At 43.4% G+C, this 9,624-nt stretch overlaps 1 non-coding gene across 1 annotated transcript; it reads right to left on the bottom strand.

Annotated features, from left to right (window-relative positions):
• Window positions 1–7,655: 7,655 nt before the first annotated feature.
• LOC148161953 (small nucleolar RNA U3) lies at window positions 7,656–7,868 on the bottom strand. The gene has a single exon (XR_015767249.1). It is a non-coding gene; the product is annotated as a small nucleolar RNA U3 (small nucleolar RNA).
• Window positions 7,869–9,624: the final 1,756 nt, after the last annotated feature.

Genomic DNA, 9,624 nt, shown 5'->3' with positions numbered 1-9,624 from the left:
CCCATTGAGTGAGTTCAAAGTCCTCTTGTCTCTCGTGAACGTGAGTCCCCATTGGGTATTTAATCCACAAATATTTTCTCCTAATCAGTGGCTTCTCTGTTCCTTTTCTCAGTGGCAATATTTGATGCAAAAACTTCTTCTTCAATTTTCTCTTACGTATCGTGCTCTTGCCGTAGTGACTTAGAACTCTTTGCTTACTGTGAATTCCTGACCATTTTCTCCCATGTAGTCCTCTTGCACAATAGTTTTGGCTCTTATACTTAGATCTGTGACCATTTTGAGTTCATTGCTGTGTAAGTTGTGATTTCCAGCAACAGCTGTGGGGGAGCTTTGTCCTGACAGGTTTAGGAGAGCCTAGGGGACACTTGTGTTTCAGAGTTAGTCTCCCCTGGGCCAGGAATGGAGATTTGACCCTGCAGCACCTGTTAGTGAAAGGCTGAGTGCCTTTGGGGAGGGGAGATACATGGGGGCTGTGGTCATATACGGCATGTACTCCCCGTTCTCTGGGACTGGGTACAAAGGAGCTCCAGGAGCCCCAGGGCAGTCCTGCTCACAGGTGCCTTTAGAGGCAGAAACACACTGAGAGCAGGAGAGCATAACACAGAAAAGACCCCAGGGATCCCAGCGGATCTAGGTTGGGATCCTAGAGGGTATTCTATGGATGGGCACATTTTCCATGTATATGCCCTTCTATGGGTGGGTGGGAAAGAGGACTCGCACACAGTCGGAACTCAGGAAACATGCCCAGAAGGAGTGGAGCGGATTGAAGGCATGTCCCACAGTTTGCAGTATTTTTCCAACATGAAAATCATGGTATTTGCCTGCATCAAAGGTGCTGGGGGGACGCATGCTGCCTCGGTCAGTAGAGCGTGCAACTTTCATCTCAGGGTCATGCATTAGAGTCCCACGTAGGTGATGGAGCCTAGCTGAAATTTAAAAAAAATAATAATAAATAGAAAACGAAGAGGTGCATGCTTCAGGAATCAGAATTACTCCCCCTAAGGTAAGGAGGGGGCATCTACCTTGGTCCTTGCAGTTCAAGAGCCATTCTGAGCACTACAGAATCCTAAATGTAGATTAACCTAGAGAACCTACACTTTTAATATTTGTTGGGTTTCCCCTGTGTGGTTAGAGGTCCACTGGCAGACAAAAGTTGACATGCTGAGCACAGAAGCGGACCAAGAAACAGACTATTACCTGGATGCACCACATTATTCTCCGTCCTCACTGCAGTCTCCCTGGAAATGGGAATGGGCAATCGAAATGCCTGGTATTCAACACAGGTTAAGAAAAAATGGAAAGTTTGGGTTAACAGTTTAAATTATTGTGTCCTCAGATTGACTTTGATGGCAAGTGGAGACTCTGTTGCACGTCTTCTAGGTTCTGCAGGTGGAAATGAGGGGCTAAGGGACAAACTAATTATACAACTCAGAATAACTTTGGTAACTTAGTATCTTCACACTTGACACAGTTTTCTTTCATTTTGTCTGATCCCATAGTCTCATGCTTGAGTCTAAACACATTTGTACAAGGAAGGTGATATCAATACCACACCTAAAATCTGTACCGCTAAATGTTGTAGTGCTTATTCCTAATGGTACTTTAGGCTTGTTTCTAACTGCCTGTAGCTACGTTTCGGCTGACTCTCAAGGCAGCCCATTCTAACCATGTGTGCACTTCTCTTTGGCCCCACCACCAGGTGAAGCAGTGCATCTGAGCTGTCTCCATCGCTGGGGGAAGGATGTAGGTCAGATAGGTAATAAAGAGAAAGGGGGACTGGGGTGCAGCAAAAAGAAAGCATGCTTATGTGTGGGTTGATTCCAGAGAGGACCATTGCATTGCTTTTTAAAATTTTTTAATTTACTTATTTGAGAGAGAGTACTTGAGATATCAGGAGCGGTGGTGGGGGTAGTGGAAGAGGAACAGAGAGAAGCTGACTCACCACTGAGCAGGGAGCTGGACATACGGGCTTATCCCAGGACCCTGGGATTCTGACCTGAGCCAAAGACTGACACTTAAACAACTGAGCCACCCAGGTGCGCTTTAAAATAATTTTTAAACTAATCTGGTCCACTTAACATAGGCATTGTATTAGTTTCACATAAGGTCATGGGATTTATTTTGTATTTCTTTTTTAAATATTATTTATTTATTTAGAGCAGGGGTGATGGGCAGACGGAGAGGAAGAAAGAATCCCAAGCTGACTGCACTGAGCATGAAGGCTAAACTGGGGCTCAATCGCATGACCCTGAGATCATGACCTGAGCTGAAATCAAGAGTCAGACGCTGAACCGAGAGAGCCACCTTGGTATTTCTAAGAATGATATGTTTAGCCTTCTCTCTGAAATAGGCACTGAGTAATGAGCAAGGCGGAGAGAAACCATAGTACCCATAGGCGCCAAGGTCAGATTGCCCAAAATGTACCACAATGGCATATTTGGGGGAAACAGAATGCCACAACGACCACTGGTGCATGTTCATTCAGACTCCAAGATCTCTGAGAAAACTCGAGATTGCAGGGTTAAAAATAACCTGAAAGGATCAGAGTGAAATGCCCTTGGGATGTGTGTGCTCTGATCTAAAGTACACAGCAGAAGATGTTTTGTAGATAGGAAGCCAGCTGTAAACAGCACACTGTGCATTCCCTTTTTTGTTTTCTTATCCTGTGTTAAAGACCGAGTACAATGCTGTTTACAATTAATTGATCACAGCCAGTTGCAGATTTCTTTATTCCTTCTCCACTGCCATTACTTCACTTGACTAACCCTGTGTACGTGGAAGATGCGCCTTACTAAGCCCCTGCTGTAAATCATTATAGTACTATATCACTGTAGAAGGTATATTAGATTATGGAAAATAAACCTCAGGACCTCGGGCTGTTTGCTTGGGGTCCCCTGTGCCTCGCTATACTGTCGTCTCTTTTTCTTTTTTTAAAAGATTTATTTATTTGAGAGAGAGAATGAGATAGAGAGAGAGTGAGCATGAGGGGGGGGAGGGTCAGAGGGAGAAGCAGACTCCCTGCTGAGCAGGGAGCCCAATGCGGGACTCGATCCCTGGAATCCAGGATCATGACCTGAGCGGAAGGCAGCCGCTTAACCAACTGAGCCACCCAGGCGCCGCGGTAGTCTCTTTTTCTCAGTTCCTTCGCCACCCCAGGTCCCCGACTCTCTGAGGTCGACAATATTGATTATTTTGAATTGAAGCTACCCAAAAAGAAACTGGTACCAGGACACTCAAACCCTCCTCTGTCTCCCTGAAAGCAGGAAACCAATCTCCCATATGAAAAAGGCACCCCCTGTACTAAGAAGTAAAAAGACATCCTTCTCACCAGGGTTTCTAAATTCGGTCTAGACACTCTCTAAATTAAAACTCCCCCAAATCCCTGAGAAATGTATTTTCTCCTTGTCTAAAATGCATAAAAACTGTCTGCCTTAATACTTTATATTTCTTTAAGGGTCTCCATTTCAATATCCGTTCTCCATGCGTATTCAATGTCTCAGTGAAACTTAATTCTTACTTAAGCTGGGAGACCAGGACAGGTAACAGAGGAACTTCTCCTTCCCTGCATACCTTTTTTGTGATCCTAATATCTTAGCCAATGATTTGTAAAGGAAAGAAGTAACAGAATTATATACCTGGGAAAAAGATTTGTCCCCAGGAAGGAATTTCTGGTATTTTTAACAGTGGAAATATCTACATTTGATCCAAAGTCTCCTAAAAAGTATTTATTTTTAAGTTGAACTTCTAATTTAAGTGTCCCCTGAAATTCAGATGTGCCTTCCCAGAGGGTACGTTAGGAGACTCCACAGGGAAGCTCGCAGCCAAGTCCTGTGTGGGGGCCGTGCTGCCATCAAGTGCTGAAGGAGTTTGGGAAAATCTCTTCATCTCTCTGCGCTCAGCTTCCTCATATGTAAGATAAGGTTGTTATTCAAATTCTCCACGGTCCCTTCCTGCTCAGTTTCTGTGAGTGCACAAGGGTCTGCGGTGCCTTTGAAGCAGCCCTGGGGACTGCAGCTGAGACCTGACTTGGTCCCTTCACTGTGTGTCTCTTGCAGGAGCCTGAGCTGAGCCCACACTGAAAACAGAGAACAGAGGGAGCATTTGGGAGACAGAAAATCAGCAGGTTTGGAGGATGAGAATAACGCAAAGAAGGACAAGGCAATGGTGGAGCAGGTGGTTGCCCAAAGGAGGTAAGAAGAAGGACAAGTTGGGTCCAGAAAAATCAGGGGAAACTGAGGAATGCATACAGCGGCATCCAACTCTGCAAGGAGCAGCCTGAGCTGAGCAAGGAGAACGAGGAGAGTAACTTCGTCCACGGTGAACCTGTGCACCTCCCGAGGAGCCCCACAGAATGGATCGGGGTTGGTTTGTACTGCAGGGAAGCACCAGTTCCAAGAGGAGGAGGAGGAGGAGGGGCACCTGGGTGGCTACATCTTTAAGCGTCTGCCTTCAGCTCAGGTCATAATCTAAGGGTCCTGGGATCGAGCCCCGCATGGGGCTCTCTGCTCGGCGGGAAGCCTGCTTCTCCCTCTCCCGCTCCCCCTGCTTGTGTTCCCTCTCTCGCTATGTCTCTCTCTGTCAAATAAATAAAGAAAATCTTAAAAAAAAAAGAGGTGGACGATGTAACCATGAGGTTCTGCCCCAGACCCCTAGCTTTGACCTTGGAGCTCCCTCACGGTCGATGTTCTCCAAGTAAGTGTGGGCTTAGAGGGATCAGTGATGTTTGGATAAAGGTTGGACTTGTCCATTCTTACCACAAAGAGTTCTACCCTAAGGTCAGGAAGGGCCAGGTTAGGAGACCCTTGCCTCTGAGGCAGTGATACCAATTATATTCTTCTGAATTTATGGTTGTCAAAGACTTTACACACCTTTGTCTTGACCGTGTGTTGAGTGTTTCATTTTCCTTAGTCTCTGTTATGAACTTGGAATTCTGACATCAATAAGATTTCACAGAGGAGGTCAAAGCAGTGAGAGGAAGAATGCAAACAAAATCTTGTAGCTCAGCGCCCCTGGGTGGCTCAGTTCATCGAGAGCCTGCCTTCAGCTCAGGTCATGATCCCAGGCTCCAGGGATCAAGCCCCATTGAGGGGGGTGGCTCCCTGCTCAGCAGTGGAGTCTGCTTCCCCCTGTCCCTTCCCCAGCTGTTCTCTTTCTCTCTGTCTCTCTCTCACTCTTGCTTTCTCCCTCACGCTGTCTCTCAAATAAATATATAAAATCATTTTAAAAACTGTTGTAGCTCTCCTAACCTGGGGTATGGTGGCAGTGCAGAGGATGGAGGGGGGAGGGGGCTAGGCCGAAGACATCTCTTCCTACTGAGAGAACCATTGAGAGGAATCCAAGAGGACAGTCCCTCTTCATCAGAGCTCACCACAGGGGAGTGTCATGGGGCATTGAGAGTGTAGGGCAGGCTCCTCTGGAAGGAAGGGTATTTGTTGCCTCCTGGAAGAAAGCAGAGAGCATTCGTGCATGTATTTGGGACAGGAATGTAGTTCAGATTAGAAATTTGCCACCCCCTTTATCAGATCCATGAAGGAATGTCTCCGAGAGCTTCCTCAGTGCTTGGTTTGGTCCTAGGAGTCATGAGTACAGAGATGAGTAAAACATTATCCCAATTGTCGTGGGGCTCTCAGTCTAGTTACCAGAAGTCATGAAAAGTGTAGTGGTGGTGGATTCCTTGGAGGAAGTGGCCAGTGCTGCCTGGGGATGGCCTGGTCTCCCTCCGTGTTTTCCAACAGCTGGATGACCTGTCCTGACCCAGGGACCCTGGGCCTCAACTCAATTTCAGCCTCTCAGGACACAGCCAACACCTAGGTTCCATGTAAACCCAAAGCAGTCAACACTATGAAGGTCTGCAGAGGAAACTGCTGCTATCAGTAGCTCCCCACTTTGTCTTGGCCAACTGGAAAATAGAGGCGAGTTCATTAAGTCTTGTAGGGTCATCCTTGCCCTAATGATCAGGGATTAGTCTTTCTCTCTGTTAAGTGAAATACTTTCTAGCTTCAGTATTCTCTCTCCACTTAAAAACTTTGGAACTATTGGCTAAAGTATAGATCAAGTAGCTACAGTGAAAAAGGGGTAAAGCAACTTCCAAGCTGCAGTGAGAATGTGCAGAAACTCTTATACTGAATAATAATCGGACAAATCACTTTTAAATTGCACAAAAGGTTTATACAGTAATTCTGGAATAGACAATGTAAGTCTGTCGCTTTCTCCTTCTTCTTAACATTGCTTTGATAATTTAAGATCATTTCCATTTCCATATAAACATTTGGATCAGCTTAGAAATACTTACTAAAATGTCTGCTAGAAGGTTGATTGGCATTGTATTAGATCTTTTGATCAATTTGGGAAGAATTGTCCTCTAACCATAATGAGTCTTCCAATCCACCACAAATTTTATCTCCCCATGTATTTAGTTCTTTAATTTCTGGAAGTAGTGCTCTGCAGTTTTCAGTGTAATGTTCTGACACATATTGTGTCTGATAAGACAATGCAATAGGAAAACTGGTCAAAAGACTTGAAGAAGAAATGCTTCACAAAAGAAGATACACAAATGGCCAAAAAGCACTTGAAAAGATGCTCCACTTGAAACCATTGAAAAGCATGAAGTTGAACATAAATCAAAAGGGATTCACTAATGTCTCTGCAAGGCTCCATCTTAAACTAAGTAACCTTTTCCTTCTCTTCTGCAAACCTCTGCTCCTCCCTTCTAAGCCTTTTGTTTCAGGAGCCTGGTACCACCCTAAAGACAGGATGAAGGAGGCTGGCAGCATGCACACAATTTCTGTCAAAATAAAACACCCCCCCGCCCCTTCCTTCAGGGGGAGGGGACTTACAGTTTTTGAGGGCCTTGGCCTGTTCTAGCCCCCTGTGCCCCGAAAAGCAATAAAGCTATTGTTCCTCAATATTCCAAACTCTGTCTTCGTCTTATATTTTGGCTCTGAAGCACAGAGGTCAGTTTTCGACGGTACACTCAGCCACTGGGAAGATAAATTAATACTACAGTGAGTTACCATTACACAACCATCCCCGTGGCTAAAATTACGAAGACCGAAAACATATGTGGTGAGGATGTAAAGTAACTAGACGTTTCATACACTTGTGGGAATGAAAAATGGTCCAACCACCGAGAAAAGCTGAACCACAGATAAACATTTACCAATCACGTGAACGGCCATTCCTCTCCTAAGGATTTACACAATATGGCCACACAGCAAACTGCACATGAATATTCATCATAGCTTTATTCCCCATGGCCAAACCCAGGAAACTGCATAGATGGCCATGAATAGGTGAATGTACAGACCAAATATATCCATACAGAGGAATACTCCTTAGCAATGAAAAATTCTGAACTGGTGATCCATTAGTAATATGGATAGATATAAGAATCCTTAGGCTGCACGGAGGAATGTAGGCATAAAAGAGTTCCATTTCCATAACGTGGTTAAAAATCAAGCCGTCTTTGATGCCAGTGGTTGCCTGGGGCTGAGGGTGAAGGCAGTGAGAGACTTCAATGGATCCACCCAAGGGAAGCTGTGAGGTAGAAGAAATGCCCTGTGTCCTGAATGGAGCAGTAGTTTCAATTGTATGTACATCTGTGAAAATGCATTTAGTTGTACAGTTTATCTTTTTTAATTTTTATTTGTTGAGAAAGCACTCACACTGCATCCTCTCTCTCTTACCCTCCAAAGGAGGAGAAGAACGATCATCAGTGGCAATGGGCAGCTGTGGAAACAACACCTAAAATCACGTTCATGCTCAGGAGAGAACAATGTGCCTCCTCCTTGAGGTTTCAGGTCCTCTACACGTTCAGAGAAAATTCTCTAGTAACAAACTGTAGAAATGAACTGGAGGGTATTATGCTAAGTGAAATTAAGTCAATCAGAGAAAGACATGTATCCTATGACCTCACTGATAGGAGGGATTCTTAATCTTAGGAAACAAATTGAGGGTTGCTGGAGTGGTGGGGGTGGGAGGGATGGGGTGCCTGGGTGATGGGCATTGGGGAGGGTATGTGCTATGGTGAGCACTGTGAATTGTGTAAGACTGATTAATCACAGACCTGTACCTCTGAAACAAATAATATATGTTTAAAAAAAGAGAGAGAGAGAAGCTAGTAGGAAGGGAAAAATGAAGGGGAGGAAATCGGAGGGGGAGATAAGCCATGAGAGAAGATGGACTCTGAGAAACAAACTGAGGGTTCTAGAGGGGAGGGGTGGGGGGATGGGTTACCTGGTGATGGGTATTAAAGAGGGCACATTCTGCATGGAGCACTGGGTGTTATGCACAAACAATGAATCATGGAACTCTACATGAAAAACTAATGATGTAATGTATGTTGATTAACATAACAATAAAAAATTTTAAAAAATAATAAAAAAGAGAGAGAGAAGCTAGTAGGAAGGGAAAAATGAAGGGGAGGAAATCAGAGGGGGAGACGAACCATGAGAGACGATGGACTCTGAGAAACAGAGGGTTCTAGAGGGGAGGGGGTGGGGGGATGGGTTAGCCTGGTGGTGGGTATTAAAGAGGGCAGCATTGAAGGGAGCACTGGCTGTTATAGGCAAACAATGAATCATGGAACACTACATCAAAAACTATTGATGTAATGTATGGTGATTAACATAACATAATAAAATAAAATTAAAAGAAAGAAAGAAAGAAATGATCTCTGAAAGTACAGCCTTAATTGTACACTTTAAAGGGATGCCGTCTACTGTACCTAAATTATACCTCAGCAACATTCATGTAATAATCTACTATATTTCTCTATACTAGCAGTGAGCATTTAGAAAATGAAATTTTTAAAAAAAGGAAATGAAATTCAATAAACAGAGAGGAGATTCATGTCCACCTTCATTAAATGTATGAGAACACATGTAACAAAGATGCCTGAAAACTCTTGCTGAAATAAATTAAAGGATACTAAATAATTAGGAAAAAATATATCACATTCATGGACTAGACCACTCAAATTTGTTGGAACATCAAATCAGCATTATTCTGATTCATACTGGAGAAGGCAATTTGGGGGCAAATTTACAAGCTAATTCTCAAATGTATTTGGAAATCAACATACCTAAATAGCCAAGACAACCTTGAAGAATTAAATTGGAGAAATTTACTAAATTTTAAACCTCACCGTAAAGCTACAGTAATTAAGGTGCTCTTAATGGTGTAAGTAACACAATGTAAATATATCAATGTGAGAGAGCAGAGAGTAATAAAATTTCCTGATACGCATATACATTTTTAAAATTTTTCTTTTAATTTTACTTCTTTTCAATTATTTTCTTTTTAAGTAATCTCTGCATCCCACATGGCGCTCAAACTCAAAAAAAAAAAAAAATAAAAGGTTGTGAGTTTTACCTGAGCACTGATTAGTACAGCTGCATGGGACAGGGAATCTTTACCAGGAGAGAGTGTCATGACAAAGGAAATTTTGATAAAGGGTTATATACCAAAATATATTTTTTACATAAAAAGTGACAAATTTTTATACAAAAGACATTGTAGAAAGTCACTGCATTTCCCGGTCTTAAATTTCTAGTACATGTAGGGCTGTATGGCTTTAATGTTATGGGAACCAGGGAAGTGTCTTCCTTTTTCTTATCTTTTCCA

Source organism: Eumetopias jubatus, unplaced genomic scaffold, assembly GCF_037043125.1.
Source record: "Eumetopias jubatus isolate StellerSeaLion01/CBP00866 unplaced genomic scaffold, mEumJub1_p1.0 scaffold_32, whole genome shotgun sequence".
NCBI lineage: Eukaryota > Metazoa > Chordata > Mammalia > Carnivora > Otariidae > Eumetopias > Eumetopias jubatus.
The sequence above is the reverse complement of the archived record's forward strand: the minus strand, read 5'-3'. Positions and strand labels throughout refer to the sequence as shown.